At 43.6% G+C, this 17,285-nt stretch overlaps 1 protein-coding gene across 2 annotated transcripts in view; it reads left to right on the top strand.

Annotated features, from left to right (window-relative positions):
* The window catches only part of il1rapl2 (interleukin 1 receptor accessory protein-like 2), a 976,263-nt gene that overhangs the window by 796,854 nt on the left and 162,124 nt on the right, over positions 1-17,285 (top strand). The gene's annotated exons all lie outside the window — the stretch shown is intronic.

The following is a 17,285-nucleotide window of genomic DNA, read 5'->3' on the forward strand; positions in this document are numbered from 1 at the left end:
TTAGTGGAGCAGATGGGGTTTTTCTGACAATTTACAATGGATTCATGGTCATCATTAGGTGCTTAATTCCAGATATTCCTCAATTCCAGATTGAGGTTGGACTTCCAATCACATGAATCTATTTTGCCAGAACCACAACCATGACAATGTATTCTTTTTGATTTTAAAACATTTCAACTTATCCACAGATAAATCAAACATTTGAAGACTATTTTGGCATTTTTTTCTTAGCTTCTTCAAAATCCTGTTGAAATTTCTGATTTGGGATTTCAAGTGCTTGAGCGCACCCTGCCATCAGAGGTAGATAATCTGGCTTCAAATTTGGAATTTTGTTGATTGAATCAAATGGCCAACTATACTGGCCACCTAATTTAGCATCATTGAAAGAAATGCACAAATCTGGCCTTATGCACTCCTCTTCGTATTGTCAAACTCCACTGTGAGTTACTGACATTTTGACTCTCGAGACCTGTTCCAAACTCAAGTTCTCTGTCAGATTTGGCAACACCAGAGAGTAACATGAGGCTGGCATGAGTTTCCATCAACTTTCTCATGGCAAAGATCCCAAGGCATTATTTTGAATGAGTTACCTCAAAGACCAGTCAATGTATTTATCCCTCAACCAATATTTTTAAGGAAAAGAAAAATTATCTGGTTTTCTTCATATTGCCATTGTGAGATTTTGCTCTGCTCTTATATGCTGTGCAATTCTTAACCTGCAAGAAACACTGTACTTCAAGCAAGTTCATAACTGGCTGCAAACTGCTTTGGGAGTTCCTGAGGCTGCACAAAGCACTTAATTTTTTTTTTAATCATTGCATGGGAAATTGTGAGAAACAGTGCATTTGTGAAGAGACAATATTGTTCATTTTTAAGCGAATGGCAGCCCCTTGGTTTCCCACCATGCTGTCAATTATCTAGACTTAAATATTTCCTGTTCTTACATGAGTGGATACAAGTTCTAAATGCCTGACAAACAAAAATTTATTACATTCCATCAAATAATGGATCTCCAATCTGCAAATCCTGCACAGGAAAAGGCCATTTGGCCCGCGGAAGCGTTGGCCTGTTTGAGTGGGCTTCGCGTGAGCCCAGCCCTCAGCACCGCGCTGCGCCTTGCTCGGGAGCCTGCTACCGGCCCCCCCAGCGCCCGGGAACGCGGGCTCTGGGAGTGTTCAATCAAAGAAGACAGAGGGTGGTAGTTGATGGGAAATGTTCATCCTGGAGACCAGTTACTAGTGGTGTACCACCAGAGTCGGTGTTGGGTCCACTGCTGTTTGTCATTTTTATAAATGACCTGGATGAGGGCATAGAAGGATGGGTTAGTAAATTTGCAGATGACACTAAGGCTGGTGGAGTTGTGGATAGTGACGAAGGATGCTGTAGGTTGCAGAGAGATATAGATAAGCTGCGGAGCTGGGCTGAGAGGTGGCAAATGGAGTTTAATGCAGACAAGTGTAAGGTGATGCACTTTGGTAGGAGTAACCGGAAGGCAAAGTACAGGGCTAATGGTAAGATTCTTAGTAGTGTAGATGAGCAGAGAGATCTCAGTGTCCGTGTACACAGATCCTTGAAAGGTGCCACCCAGGTTGACAGGGCTGTTAAGAAGGCATACAGTGTTTTAGCTTTTATTAATAGAGGGATCGAGTTCCGGAACCAAGAGTTATGGTGAAGCTGTACAAAACTCTGGTGCGGCCGCACTTGGAGTATTGTGTACAGTTCTGGTCACCGCATTATAAAAAGGATGTGGAAGCTTTGGAAAGGGTGCAGAGGAGATTTACTAGGATGTTGCCTAGTATGGAGGGAAGGTCTTACGAGGAAAGGCTGAGGGGCTTGAGGCTGTTTTCATTAGAGAGAAGAAGGTTGAGAGGTGACTTAATTGAAACATATAAAATAATCAGAGGGTTAGATAGGGTGGATAGGGAGAGCCTTTTTCCTAGGATGGTGACGGCGAGCACGAGGGGGCATAGCTTTAAATTGAGGGGTGAAAGGTATAGGACAGATGTCAGAGGTAGTTTCTTTACTCAGAGTGTAGTAAGGAAATGGAACGCTTTGCCTGCAACGGTAGTAGATTCGCCAACTTTAGGTACATTTAAGTCGTCATTGGATAAGCATATGGACGTACATGGAATAGTGTAGATTAGATGGGCTTGAGTTCGGTATGACAGGTCGGCACAACATCGAGGGCCGAAGGGCCTGCACTGTTCTGTAATGTTCTATGTTCTATGAATATACAGGAATGGAAAAAAAAACATTGCTGAACCATGTGACAAGCTCCAATGCACTAGTAGAGATGATAATGTGAAGTTAAAACAATTCATGTGAAAGGCATCTGTGTGGAAATGTAATATTTAGAACCTCTTGGCCCTGATCTTTTGCAAACTGGGGAATCTCTTTGTCACTGCAAAAATGGTGGCACAGCACAGAAGCCGAAAGTCCTGCCCTCCCCAACACGTCCGCAAACATTTCCATGGGGGTGAGGGGATGGCGATGGAGGCGGGTTATGTTTTGCACGTGCATATTTCATAGAGGTAGCTGCCCACTCTGAACAGTAGCGACCTTCAGTCATCTCTTACCTACTAACCTCATCCCACCTCCTTGACCTGTCCGTCTTCCCTGGTCTGACCTATCTCCTCCCTACCTCCCCACCTATACTCTCCTCTCCACCTATCTTCTTTTCTCTCCATCTTCGGTCCACCTTCCCCTTTCTCCCCATTTATTCCAGAACCCTCACCCCATCCCCCTCTCTGATGAAGGGTCTAGGCCCGAAACGTCAGCTTTTGTGCTCCTGAGATGCTGCTGGCCCTGCTGTGTTCACCCAGCCTCACATTTCATTATCTTGGATTCTCCAGCATCTGCAGTTCCCATTATCACCTTCAGTCACGTCTGATTTTCCCTCAGCTAAGAGTGAGAAACACATTGTTAGACCCAGTATCAGCAGGTCTGCATTTTGAGGTAGGTATGTCACCTTTTTTTTAAGTTCAATTCAGCCACTCCTTGGGAATTACCAAAAAAAAAGTTGCTTGAACTGCCACAAAAGTGGCAATAAAATGATTCACATGTGTCCGGCTTTATACCAAATTCGTGTAGGATGGTGGAACTGCTAGTCTAGGCAGACCGATTTTGTTTTGCCTTCGGATACACATTTATTCATGATAATCGTTCACAGGATGTGGATACCACTGGCTATACCAGCATTTATTGCCCATTCCTAATTACCCAGAGGCCAGTTAAGAGTAAACAACATTGCTGTGGGTCTGGAGTCACATGTCAGCCAGACCAGGCAAAGACATGAGTGAATCTAACGTTTTCTTTTCCTGCCAACAATTGAAAACAATTCCATGACTTTCCCCATGGCAGACATGTCCAAAACCAGGTGGCATTAGCCTCAGGTGAGGAGTAAGTGGTTTAGAGGGGATCTGAGGATTATTTCTTTCTCATCCAGGGAGTGGTAGAATGTGGAATGTGCTGCCCGAGAGGATGCTGGAGGCAGGTATTCTCACAACATCTAAGAAGCATCTGGACAAACACTTAAAATGCCAGGGCATAGCAGACAATGGACCAAATGCAGGTAAATTGGGATTAAAATAGTTTGGTGTTTGTTGATTGACATAGAAATGGTAGACTGGAGAGCCTGTTTCTGTGTTGTATGACTCTATGACTCTGAGCCAGCTGAACCAATAGAGCCTTCACTGAAATTTAGGTGCCTCTAAGCTTATTCTTGGGGTAAAAGTGTGGAATTTCTAATTATAATTCCAGAAGTTCTTGAATAATGAAATATAATTGCATTTTCCCCTTTTGTGTAAAATCTTTGCCTAAGATGTAACATAAAACTTTATGTTCTTTTGTTAAAAATACATTAGCAGCCTCTTATGAATTTGCTCAGTAGCTGACCACTACAGTAAGCAAAAATAAAGAAAAAAACCTGATGTCCATTAAGCCACATTACACTTTGGGACCTAACTTGACCGCAGCTGAGCTCATAACAATAAGCATTGAGACAAGGTTCTTTGTTGGCCTTATAGTGAAGTTACCTCTGGATAGCAGCATCATAATATCTTTTAAATGACATTCAGTTGGATGGAGTGAAGACTGGATCGAAAGCTGGTGCTTGAACATTAGTAAGAATAATGATGGGAACATAAAGACGAAGCTGACCAAATTAAGCTGGGAAATTGGATTACAATATAGATCTATGAGCATGTAATGGAAGACATTCAGGAGTTCAAAGTAGTCAGAAGAGGTACATTCCAGTAAAATGGAAAAACACCAAAGGAAGGACTCACTGTCATTGCTTAATTAAATAACTGAGTGTCATATCAAATTAAGTGAAAAAATATACAATTCTGCAAAGATGAATGAAAAGACAGAAGATAGGCAGATTAAAGATTAATAAAGAAGAAGAAATGTAAGTATGAGAGAAAGCTAGCTAGTAACTTTCTAACAGATAGTAAGAACTTCGACCAGTATTCAAAAAGGATAAGCATAAGTTGACTGAGCATACATCCTCTAGAAAGTGCATTTGGAGAATTCATAATGGAAAGTGAGGGAGGGACAGATGAATTAGAAAGATATTTTGTCTCTCTTTTCAATGTACAAGACACAAATAACAGCCCAGAAGCAATTGTGAATCAGGAAGTGAAAGGCTGGACCAGGTATGAGGGGGAGATCTTAACATTCTCTCAGAAGAGATAACTGAGAAAGTTATCAGAACTAAAAGTCAACATGTCCCCAGGGGTTAATGAAACTCATCGTATATGATCAAAAGAAGTGGTTACTGAAACAGGAGGTGGATTGGCTTTAATTTTACTAAACTCTCCAGACTCCAAAATGCAGAATTGTATGCATAATTTCCTTCTTCAGTAAAGGGAAGCAACAGAAAGTAGAAGATAACAAAGTGTGGAGCTGGATGAACACAGCAGGCCAAACAGCATCTTAGGAGCACAAAAGCTGACGTTTCGGGCCTAGACCCTTCATCAGAGAGGGGGATGGGGAGAGGGTTCTGAAATAAATAGGGAGAGAGGGGGAGGAGGACCGAAGATGGACAGAGGAGAAAATAGGTGGAGAGGAGAGTATAGGTGGGGAGGTGGGGAGGGGATAAGTCAGTCCGGGGAGGACGGACAGGCCAAGGAGGCGCAATGAGGTTGGTAGGTGGGAAATGGAGGTGCGTCTTGAGGTGGGAGGAGGGGATAGGTGAGAGGAAGAACAGGTTAGGGGGTGGGGACGAGCTGGGCTGGTTTTGTGAAGCAGTGAGGGAAGGGGACGAGCTGGGCTGGTTTTGGGGTTATGTGATTTATTATGAGGATTATGAGGATGTGATTATTTATGAGGAGAGGGCTCTGAAATAAATAGGGAGAGAGGGGGAGGCAGACCGAGGTTGGATAGAGAAGATAGGTGGAGAGGAGAGTATGGGTGGGAAGGTAGGGAGGGGATAGGTCATTCCAGGGTGGGCGGACAGGTCAAGGGGGCAGGATGAGGTTAGTTGTTAGGGAATGGAGGTGCGGCTTGAAATGGGAGGAGGGGATAGGTGAGAGGAAGAACAGGTTAGGGAGGCAGGGACGAGCTGGGCTGGTTTTGGGATGCGGTGGGGGGAAGGGAGATTTTGAAGCTTGTGAAGTCCACATTGATACCATTGGGCTGCAGGGTTCCCAAGCAGAATATGAGCCGCTGTTCCTGCAACCTTCGGGTGGCATCATTGTGGCACTGCAAAGTAAAAGATGACAGATCACTTCGCTGAGCGATGGAGGATATATTAGTGCATTTGAAAATCTCAATGCATTCAGGAAAAGTCAGTGTGGCTTCATGAAAGGGAAATCATGTTTGACTAAGTTGTTGTAGTTTCTTTTTGAGAACATGGAAGGCAATGTGCAAACAATTAATGGGCTACACTCTCGAGAAAGCTAATGAAAAAGGTGCTAAAATCTGACCTTATTGTGAATGGGATACATAATCATTTGGATAAAGGGTTGGGTAACTGACAGGAAAGCGAGAGTAGGCGTAAATGCATCATTTTCAGGTTCGCAAGTTATAAATGACACAAAGACAAGTGAAAAGTGAGGACATAAGGAATTTGCAAAGGGATAATATAGGTACATTATGTGAGTTGGCAGAAATTTGGCAAATGAAATATAATGTAGGATAACAAGGTGTGGAGCTGGATGAACACAGCAGGCCAAGCAGCATGTGAGAAGCTGGAAAGCTGACGGTTCGGGCCGAGACCCTTCATCAGAAATGGGGGAGGGAAAAAGGGTTCTGACATCAATAGGGAGAGGGGGGGAGGCAGATCAAAGATGGCTAGAGGAGAAGATAGGTGGAGAGGAGACAGACAAGTCAAAGAGGCGGGGATGGAGCCAGTAAAAGTGAGTGTAGGTGGGGAGGTAGGGAGGAGATAGGTCAGTTCAGGGAGGACAAACAGGTCAAGGGGGCGGGATGAGTTTAGTTGGTAGGAAATGGAGGTGCGGCTTGATGTGGGAGGAGGGGATGGGTGAGAGGAAGAACAGATTAGGAAGGCGGAGACGAGCTGGGCTGGTTTTGGGATGCGGTGGGGGGAAGGGAGATTTTGAAGCTTGTGAAATCCACATTGATACCATTGTGCTGCAGGGTTCCCAAGCGGAATATGAGTTGCTGTTCCTGCAACCTTTGGGTGGCATCGTTGTGGCACTGCAGGAGGCCCAGGATGGACATGTCATCTAAAGAATGGGAGGGGGAGTTGAAATGGTTCACAATTGGGAGGTGCAGCTGTTCATTGCGAACCAAGTATAGGTGTTCTGCAAAGCAGTCCCCAAGCCTCTGCTTGGTTTCCCCAATGTAGAGGAGGCCATTATGGGTACATAATGGATGCAGTATACCACATTGGCAGATGTGCAAGTGATCCTCTGCTTGATGTAAAAAGTCTTCTTGGGGCCTGGGATGGGGATGAGGGAGGAGGTGTGGGGGCAGGGGTAGCACTTCCCGTGGTTGTAGGGAAAAGTGCTGGATGTGGTGGGGCTGGAGGGGAGCGTGGAGCAGACAGGGGAGTCACAGAGAGCATGGTCCTTCCGGAAAGCAGACAAGGGTGGGGATGGAAAAATGTCTTTGGTGGGGTCAGATTGCACATTGCAGAAGTGTCGGAGGATGATGCATTGGAGCCAGAGGTTGGTGGGGTGGTATATGAGGATGAGGGGATTCTCTTTTGGTTGTTATTGCAGGGACGGGGTGTGAGGGATGAGTTGCGAGAAATGTGGGAGACACGATAGAGTGCATTCTGAACCACTTTTGAGGGGGGAAGTTGCGGTCCTTGAAAAACGAGGACATCTGAGATGTACTGGAGTGGAATGCCTCATCCTGGGAGCAGATGCGGCGGAGGCAAAGGATTTGGGAATAGGGAATGGCATCTTTGCAGAAAGGTGGTTGGGAGGAGGTGTAGTCTTGGGAGTCGGTGGGCCTGAAATGGATATCGGTTTCAAGGTGGCTGCTGGAGATGGAGACAGAGAGGTCCAGGAAGGTGAGAGAGATGTTGGAGATTGTCCAGGTGCCTGTACTGTGCTGTACTGTTCTATGTAACCATCTTCCTTTTATGCCAAATATGACTCAACCAACTGGCCTGATTCTCCTGATTCCCATTGACTATTTTTTCCAAGACTTCTTAATGGCACACCCAGTCAATGCAGGCTTGATGTCAAGGGCACTCGCTCTCACTTTCCCTCTGGTGTCTTTAGAATGCTATTCCGCAGCAAGTGGGGAGGGCAGGATCGTTACATATTTTTAAAAAATATGGATAGATTCTTCATTAATAAGGGAGCCAAATGTTAACAAAAATGGGCAGGAATGTGAAGTTATGTCCACAGTCGGGTTAGGCATGATGCTCTTGAGTTGCAGAACTGGCAAAACAGATCAAATGGCCTTTTCCTGCAAGAGACATTGGAAAAGTTGAGGATCATTCTCCAAGATCAAGAGAAGGTTATTAGAGTTTTTCAAAACCATGTGTGATTTTGATAGAGTAATAAAGGTCAAATGGTTTTCAGTGGCAGAAACACTGATAACCACAGACCACAGCCGTAAACTAATTTGCAAAATAGGCCAGGCATGCAGGACCGTTATTGAATACAGTGAGTATCGTGATCTGCTTTGAAAGTATGGTAAGATTAGATCCAATAATAATAAATTTAGCCCAGCAGAAAATGGAATAACTGCTTACTGGGAACACAGGCAGGGTGATGGGGAAAGAACAGAAGTTTGAGATTTTTGGGATTGTTCTACCACAGAGCTATCACACCCATGATGGGCTGAATGGTTATCTTCTGTGCTGCCTTATCCTATTATTACAGGAAGAATGTGAAGTAATGATATAATTCATATTGTGTGATTCACTGTGCAGAGTATACATTCTTTGTGGCTTTTCCCTTGTTATTTATTCGATACAGAATGTTCAAATCTTGATATCAGACTATCATATGCTTAAAGATTTTAAACACCCGGTGGCTGCATTTAGCGCAGAAACAATTACTTCATTATTGTTGCTACTTCAGAATATTTTGTCCAAGATTAACAAGAATCAGAATATTTAATTCTGTGAAGCAGACAGGAAGTCAGCAAATTACCAGACTGAACAATCAACTTTTCAAATGTCTATGAAATATCAGGCATATTTTATAAAGGCTGTATGATATGATAATTTGAAAGGAAAGCTGATCTGTCAGTCATTGTTTTTTTTTTCTAGACCACTGTCACCTTAAATGCATTTAATTATTGAAAACAACAATAGTTAAAGTTCTATTTCTGTCCAAGTAAGAACCATAAGAACTGCGGATGCTGAAAATCAGGAACAAAAATATAGTTGCAGGAAAATCTCAGCAGGTCTGGCAGCACCTGTGGAGGAGAAAACAGAGTTAATGTTTCACGTCTGGTGAAGGGTCACCAGACCCAAAATGTTTCCAGCAAAATTGTTTTTGTTCTATTTCTGTCCTTTGTACTTTTCACAAATTTGTGTACTGTGTTGGAATTGTTACAATTTATATCTACTTTTGACTCTTTGAAGTTGACCCCACTCTTGGTTTTAATTAATTTTTTAATTAATCGAGAGGTTAACAGTAAAATCTTTTTCATCACTATTTCGTTCTGAATTAAGCTTGAAGATGGGGAAAAAAATTTCCATGAGGTTTCATGTAAGATTTCTTAATTTTAAATTTATGCCTTTTGTCCAAGACATTTGAAGTTAGTTACCTGGATTATGTCAGCACCATACATTTATTCCAAGTTTTTGTAAACAGCATTTTATCGTCCCTGGTGGTCCTCACATCCCCCATCCGAAGGTCAGGGTGGGGGAGGTTTACAAGTCAGCTTAGAGCCCTCACAACTGCCCCACAGACGTTTAACACTGACAATAATACTTTGTAGAATCCCTGCAGTGTAGAAGTAGGCCATTTGGCCCATCAAGTCCAAATCAACCCTCTGAAGAGCACCCCACCCTGAAACAGAGGGTGGCTGTAGAAGATTGTTTGTGTGACTGGAGCCTAGTGTACCACAGGGATCAATGCTGGGTCCCTTATTGTTTCTGATATTTGTAAATGATGCAGAGGAAAATATGGGGGGGTAATGATCAGTAAGTTTGTGGCTGATGTGAAGATTGGCTGGGTGGTTGACTACAAGGAGGAAATGTTCGGTTACAGGAAAATATACATTGGTCAGAGCACATATCAGTGGCAGGTGGAATCTAATCCTGATAAATGTGAGGTGATGCACTTTAGAAGAAGGAACAAGGCAAGGGAGTACTCAGTAAATGGCAGGGCACTGGGAATCTCAGAGGAATTGTCCACAGATTGCTGAGGTTGTAGGACTGGTTAATAGCTTATACTACACTGAAATCATGGGGTTTAAACTTATTAGTTAACACAACATGTGGTACTTTCACAAAACACCTTCCCAAAATCCAAAAGTATTACATTCACTGGTTACCCTTTATCCTTCCATCCTATTACTTCTACAAAAGATTCCAATGCATTTTTAAGGCATAATTTTCCCTTCATGAAATCATGCTGTGCCTTATTAGAACATTTAGATACAAACTGCCATTATAATCGATCATTATAAACTAACATTCTCCCAAGACAGATGTTAAGCTAACTGGCCTATGGCTACCTGTTTTCATCTCCTTTCCTTTACAACAAGGTGCAGGGTTAATTAATGAAAGGTTTTTGCAACAGTTGTCAGCATGAATTCTCAATTTGGAGAGTTACCAACTCCATAGTCCCAGCGGGAACAACAGCCACAACTGGAACTACAGGCAGCCCTGCCACGCACAGTCTGAGGTCACAGGCCTAGTAGAAATCTGCCAACCTGATCCCAGTGAGTGTGTTTGGGGAGTTTATGGATGGACAAAAACATAAATTGCTGGAAAATCTCAACAGGTCTGATAACATCTGTAAAGAGAAATCAGAGTTAGTATTTTGGGTTAGGTGACGCTTCCTCAGAGCTCAGTTTGTGGACGGATGCTGGCTTCAAGGCGAAGGAGTGAGTGTTAAACATGACACTGACATGGGGACTGAGGATCTGTATGCTCACTGGCTAGCAATAGTGATGCTGCTGAGAGTCCTGCAGGGTGTGGGTTTCACCCAACTTAGGTAAAATGCCAGCAGTGATGGGCTAAAGCTCTTAACTGGCCATGAATTGCCCATGCAAGAGATTAAAAGCTCCAAGTGCAGGCCATCCGATGCCTCTCTCGTCCCTCAGACATACTGGGGCCGGTGGGTTTAATGTACATCTCTCCTTCAAGCCCAATGGCAGGAGAATGACAAATCCAGCTCCTGTATGTCGGTTCTTCAGAATATTATTTCCTGTCAAGGAAGAAATCTGACCCTTTGAGAGTTTGTTCATGATCTGAGATTCTTTTGAACTTCTTCGTTTCATTGTGTGTAGCAATCCAGAAACTGGTTAATATTTTCAGCACATGCTCACTCTCGGCAGCAACACTATTTCTGTTTGCAACTCTTCAGTTATTTGCAAGTTTCATTCTGTATGGATTCAGAGTCATAGAGCTGCACAACATGGAGACAGACCGTTCGATCCAACTCGTCCATGCCGACCAGATATCCAAAATTAATTCAGCCTAATTGCCAGTATTTGGCCCTTATCCCTCTAAATGTTTCTTATACCTATACCAATCCAGATGCCTTTTAAATGTTGTAATTATCTCAGCCTACACTACTTTCTTTGGCAGCTCATTCCATACACGCACCACCCTCTGAGTGAAAACATTGCCCCCTAGGTCCCTTTTATATCTCTCCCCTCTCACTTTAAACCCATGCCCCTTTAGTTTTGGATTCCCCCATCCCAGGCAAAAGGCCTTGGCTGTTCACCCTATCCACGCCCCTCATGATTTTAAAAACCTCTATAAGGTCATCCCTCAGCCTCTGATGCTCCAGGGCAAATAGCCCCAGGCTCCCCCTATAGCGCAAGCCCTCCCAACCTGGCAACATCCTTGTAAATCTTTTCTGAACTTTTTCAAGATTTTCAATACCCTTCCTATAGCATGGAGACCAGTATTGAATGCTATATTTCAAAAGTGCCTGAACCGATGTCCTGTATAGCTGCAACATGACCTCCCAGCTCCCATACTCAGTGCAGTGACCAATAAATGCAAGCATACCAAACACCTTCTTCACTATCCGATCTACTGGAAACTCCACTTTCAAGGGACTATGAACCTGCACTCCAAGGTCCCTTTATTCAGCAACTCTCCCCAAGACCTTACCATTAAGTGTATAAGTACTGCCCTGATTTGCCTTTCCAAAATGCAGCACCTCAAATTTATCTAAATTAAACTCCTTCTGCCACACCTCAGCCAATTGGCCTGTTTGATCAAGGGCCCTTTGTACTCTGAGGTAACCTGCAAACTTAGAAGCCATGAGATAACAACATGCAGAGCTGGATGAGAGGAAAGCTGACGCTTCATGTCGAGATCCTTCTTCCTCCATTTCTGAAGGAGGGTCCCAACCCGAAACGTCAGCTTTCCTACTCCTCTGATGCCGCTTGGCCTGCTGTGTTCATCCAGCTCTACACCTTGTTATCTCAGATTCTCCAGCATCGGCAGTTCCTACGATCTCTATCACAACTTACAAACCATGCCTCCTATGTTCACACCCAATTCATTATTATCAATGACAAAAAGCAGTGGACCCAGCATTCATCCTTGTGGCACACCAGTGGTCAGAAATCTCCAGTTGAAAAGCAACTGTCTACCACCACCCTCTGTCCTCTACCTTCGAGCCAGTTGTGTATCCAAATGGGGGTAGCAAGAACTGCAGATGCTGGAGTCAGAGATAACACAGTGTGGACCCGGAGGAACATAGAAGGCCAAGCAGCGTCAGAGGAGCAGGAAAGTTGATGTTTTGGGTTGATAGAAGCAGATTGGTGTGGGGCAGGAAATTTATCTTTTGTTGTAGGATTCGATTGTTGGTGGCAGAAGTAGCAGAGAATGATATGTTGGATGCGGAAGTTGGTGAGGTGATATGTGAGGACAAGGGACATACTGTCTATATTTTTGTTGGGAGGAGGGGATATGAGGCAGAGGTGCTAGAAATGCAAGAGATGTGCCTTTCATAGAGACCATTCACTCCCTGGCTCCCTCGCCTGCTCCACACTCCCCACTAACCCCATCACCTCCAGCACCTTTCTCTGCAAACGTAGGAAGTACTACACCTATCCCTACACGTCCCCACCTCACCTCCATTCAAGGCCCAAAACAAACTTTCCACATCAGACAGGGATTCACCTGTACATCATCAACTTGGTCTACTGTATCCGCTGCTCCCAATGTGGCCTCCTCCACAGCAGTGAGACCAAGCGAAGGCTCGGAGAATGCTTTATAGAGCAGAGGTGACAACCGACAACACCTTTCAGCCGCCAACCATTTTAACACCCACTCCCACTTCCCAGGTGACATGTCCATCCTGGGTCTCCTCCAGTGTTACAATGACACCACCCGCAAACTGGAAGAGCAGTACCTCATATTCCACCTTGGGAGATGACAGCCCGATGGCATATGCATGGATTTCAATAGTTTTTATAATCTCCCCATCCTTTAGCTCATCCCTTGCCCAACCCCCCTTCTTATTCCCCCCTCCTTGACCTGACGCAACCTGCCCATCTTCTCTCCCACCCATCCACCTCTACCAAATCACTGACCAATCACCGCCACTGCCTACCTGCACTCATCTATCACCATCCCACCTACCTTCCCCAGCCGCACCCCTCCTCTCTATTTATTTCTGAGCTCCCATTCCCCTCCCCATTTCAGAAGAAGGGTCCTGACCTGAAAAGTCAACTTTTCTGCTCCTCTGATGCTGCCTGACCTGCTGTGTTCCTCCAGCTCCACATTGTAGTCTCTCTGTATTCCAAGTGATATAATTTTGCTAGACAGCCTTGTGCTAAATTTCTCCAATTCCTCTGCCTATATGCTCCAATCATTTAGGTCTTTTTCAATATCATTAATATGTCTTATATGTCTTAGTGGTTGGGATATTTTACAATGTTAAAGGTACTTTTCCAATACAAGTTATTTTACAATCACATAGCATTCAGGAAGTGCTCCCCTTAGTGGCACAAATAAATAAAACCAACTGAGACAACAAGATGTGGAGCTGGATGAACACAGCAGGTCAAGCAGCATCAGAGGAGCAGGAAGGCTGGCGTTTCAGGTCAAACCCTTAACTGTTTGATTTTTTTTGTTGTTTTAGTGAGGTCAATATTTTGTGAACTCTGTGGGCTACTTTGAAAACAGAAGCCTTTCATTGTGCTGCAGCTGAGACAAAGTTCTGTTTATCTCTAATTGGAAAAATGTGAGATAATCCACTTTGGTCAGAGAAATGGATGTGCAGGGCATTTTTTAAGCGGCAAGGGGTTGGAAAGTATACATGTGCAATGGAACGTAGGCATCTTTGTCAATTAGTCATGAAGCTGAATATACAAGCTATTAGAAGGGCTTTTATTGCAGAGATTTTGAGTATAGAAATAGTTTAGTCTTGCTTCAATTGTATAGGAACTTGTTTGGACCACACCTGGGGTGCTGTGTGCTGTTTCGGTCTCCTTATCTCAGGAAAGATGTTATTGCCATAGAGAGAGAGTAACAAAGGCTCACAAAACTTGTTTCTGCAGGACTGCCCTATGAAGAGAAACTGGACAAACCAAGCCTGTAGATTTTCAAAGAATGAAATGTTAGCTGCTGGGAGCTTACAAAATACTTAAAGGGGTAGATGAGGTAGATGCAGGTAAGATACTTTTCTGGTTGGGGAGCCTAGAAACAGGTGCACAATTTAAAAGTTAGGAAAATGCCACTTAGGTCCAAGCTGAGGAAAAATTATTTCACTCAAAGGGTTGTAAACCTTTGGAATGTTCTTCCACAGAGGGCCATAGAAGCTCAGTTTTTGATTATGTTTAAGGTAGAGATTGATAAATTTCTGAAACAGCAGTAGTGTACTCGGTTATGGGGAATGGATGGGTAAAAAGCCATGATTGCATTGAATAATGGGACAGACTCAATGGGTTGAGTTGCCTATATTCCTAGACCATCCCTGGAAAACTAGCTCTCCCATGTCCTTGCTTCAATCCCCACACGCCAGGCCTTGTTGTCACATAGTCTGCCACTACACATGACTAATTGTTAGAAACTAACCATCCTCTTTAATAGCTATTCATCCTCCCAGTCAGATCATTATCCACTCCATTGCCTGTCCAACTTCTCTCTCTTTGGGCTCTATCCCCACTTATTGTTTACTCTGTATCTCTTTTCCCCACCACTGCATCTTCTGCATGTAAACTGACATTTCCAAGCTATCATCAGTTCTGAGAAGGGTCACTCAATCCAAAACACTAACCTTGATTTCTCATACTGATGCTACTGAGTTTTTCCAGCAACTTCAAGTTTTGTCTCTGGAAGACTATGAGCTGTCCTGGACACCATACCTTATGAAGAATCTCCTGACCTTTGGGGGGGGGGGGTGGGGGAAGCAGCGTACATTTATAAAAATGGTACCTGTGCTTAACAGAAGAAGACAGATTCCACAAGCTACAATTGTAATGCTGAAAATTGGAAGGTCGAAGGGTGATTTGTGTTTTATCTTCTGCTTCAATGCAATAGTGCTGCTGCACACTGATACAGTGGCTGTTAGTATCTGTGCATGCAATTTCCATGAAGCTGCTTGCTCCTTATCTCTAAGCAAGGGACTTCACTTCCTTAAGACTGTATTTGCATCCATACATAATAAGCTATCAAATTCAGCTTAGTATAATATCGAAGATCTCTTTCTTCATATGCTCATTCTAGATTGGTGACATCTCATTACACTGCAATTTGATTGAAGTGTTTGTAACATGAAGGGAAATAGATAAGGTGGATTGATGAAAACTATAGCAATGGGTTAATGCATAACTTGAACTGAAACATTTTAGGTGTGATATTAAGAAAAAAAATTGCATGCAAAAAATTTGGAACTATTCTGTGAATGGCTATTGATGCTCGATCAATTGTTAACATCAGATGTAAAATCAATATATTTCTGTTAATCATATGAATTAAAAACAGGGCGAAAAAAGACAGATATATTCAGTTCAGTCACAGACCAGCCACAGAGCATGTTTTCCTCTTCACTGGTAGTGACAAATTAAATAACAAGAAGGAGAAATAATTGGATGAGTCGACCCCGGAGAGAAGCTGACCCGCCTCCCTTGCCACCAATCAAATTAAGTTATGATGCTTAAGTGGTCAGTTAATGGCCACTTGAAACCTCAAATTCACCACCTTATTGATCACCAGCTTCATTGACGGGTGAGAAAATGGTTAATTTCCCAACTGGGAGATTGTGGCAATCTGCCCTTCCAGGTTGAGAGGAGAGCTTCCTACTGTCTGAATCTGGGAGCAATGGGGGCATAAATGGGGCAGGGTAGGTGTCAAGGCAGTGGCCTCTGAAAGCCATCATTACCCCTCACTCTCACCATCATCCTCAACCCTGTGAAGTCTAAACATTACCTTCATGACACCGGATCCTGCTGCAACTGTACAAAATGCTAGTACAGCCTCATTTGGAATATTGCATGCAGTTCTGGTCACCCCATTACAGGAAGGATGTGGAAGCATTGGAAAAGGTGCAGAGGAGATTTACCGGGATGTTGCCTGGTCTGGAGTGCAGGCCCTATGAAAAAAGGCTGAGGAGCTTGGGTCTGTTCTCATTGAAGAGAAGGAGGCTAAGAGGGGATTTAATAGAGACATACAAGATGATCAGAGGATTAGATTGGGTGGACAGTGAGAGTCTTTTTCCGAGGATGATGACTTCAGCTTCTACAAGGGGGCATAGCTACAAATTGAGGGGTGATAGATTTAAGACAGAAGTCAGAGGCAGGTTCTTTACTCAGAGAGTGGTAAGGGAGTGGAACGCCCTGCCTGCCAATGTAGTTAACTCAGCCACATTAGGGGCATTTAAACAGTCCTTGGATAAGCATATGGATAATGATGAGGCAGTGTAGGGGGAGGGGCTTAGATTAGTTCACAGGCCGGCGCAACATCGAGGGCCAAAGGGCCTGTTCTGCGCTGTATTGTTCTATGTTCTATCCCCGCAGGAATAGGCCTGGACTGACAAACTTCAGAACCAATCTCTGAATGTGCTCTGAATGTTGATGCCTGCGGTCCATTGAGAAACCTGCTGTCTCTCACCTTTCACCACTAAATGAGCTGGTTGGCAAGCAATTAGATGACGTTTCCCGGTAGTGAGAGTGGGGTATCAGACGACATTGGATGTGCCTGTCCCCAACACTTGAACAAAAAAAAAGAAAATTTTCAGCCGAATGTCTGAACAGCATCAAAGGGAATAGTCTGCTCCCGTTCTAATGTCTGTGTGTTCCTGTATGTGCATGTTCTCACCCAAAAGGGGTGATAAGACAAATTACATGTACTTATTGATAGCTATTAGTTAATGGGAACTAGAAAACACAAAGCTGCCAATTATCTACTTACAGGTTATTTGTAGCAGCAATTCGCACATCTTTTTGGGATGTTAATATGTATGGGCTTGCAATTTCATATTGGTATCAATGTTTCTGGATGAGGATTTCTGAGCAATTTGTCATGTAACCAAGCTGTCAACAGCAATCAAAATCCTTCATATGCAGAAGGACATGGGTCACTGTTATCCACATATTATTGGTGAAATCGATTAAGAATATGTTTACATGTCTGGAGTGAAGTAATTATTGTGGGGATGCCTGCTTGAGGGAATGTGGAGGCTGCTTCTTTTGAATGTTTGTAATGTCCCTGATTA

The sequence above is a fragment of the Stegostoma tigrinum genome, chromosome 15, assembly GCF_030684315.1.
Source record: "Stegostoma tigrinum isolate sSteTig4 chromosome 15, sSteTig4.hap1, whole genome shotgun sequence".
Lineage (NCBI taxonomy): Eukaryota > Metazoa > Chordata > Chondrichthyes > Orectolobiformes > Stegostomatidae > Stegostoma > Stegostoma tigrinum.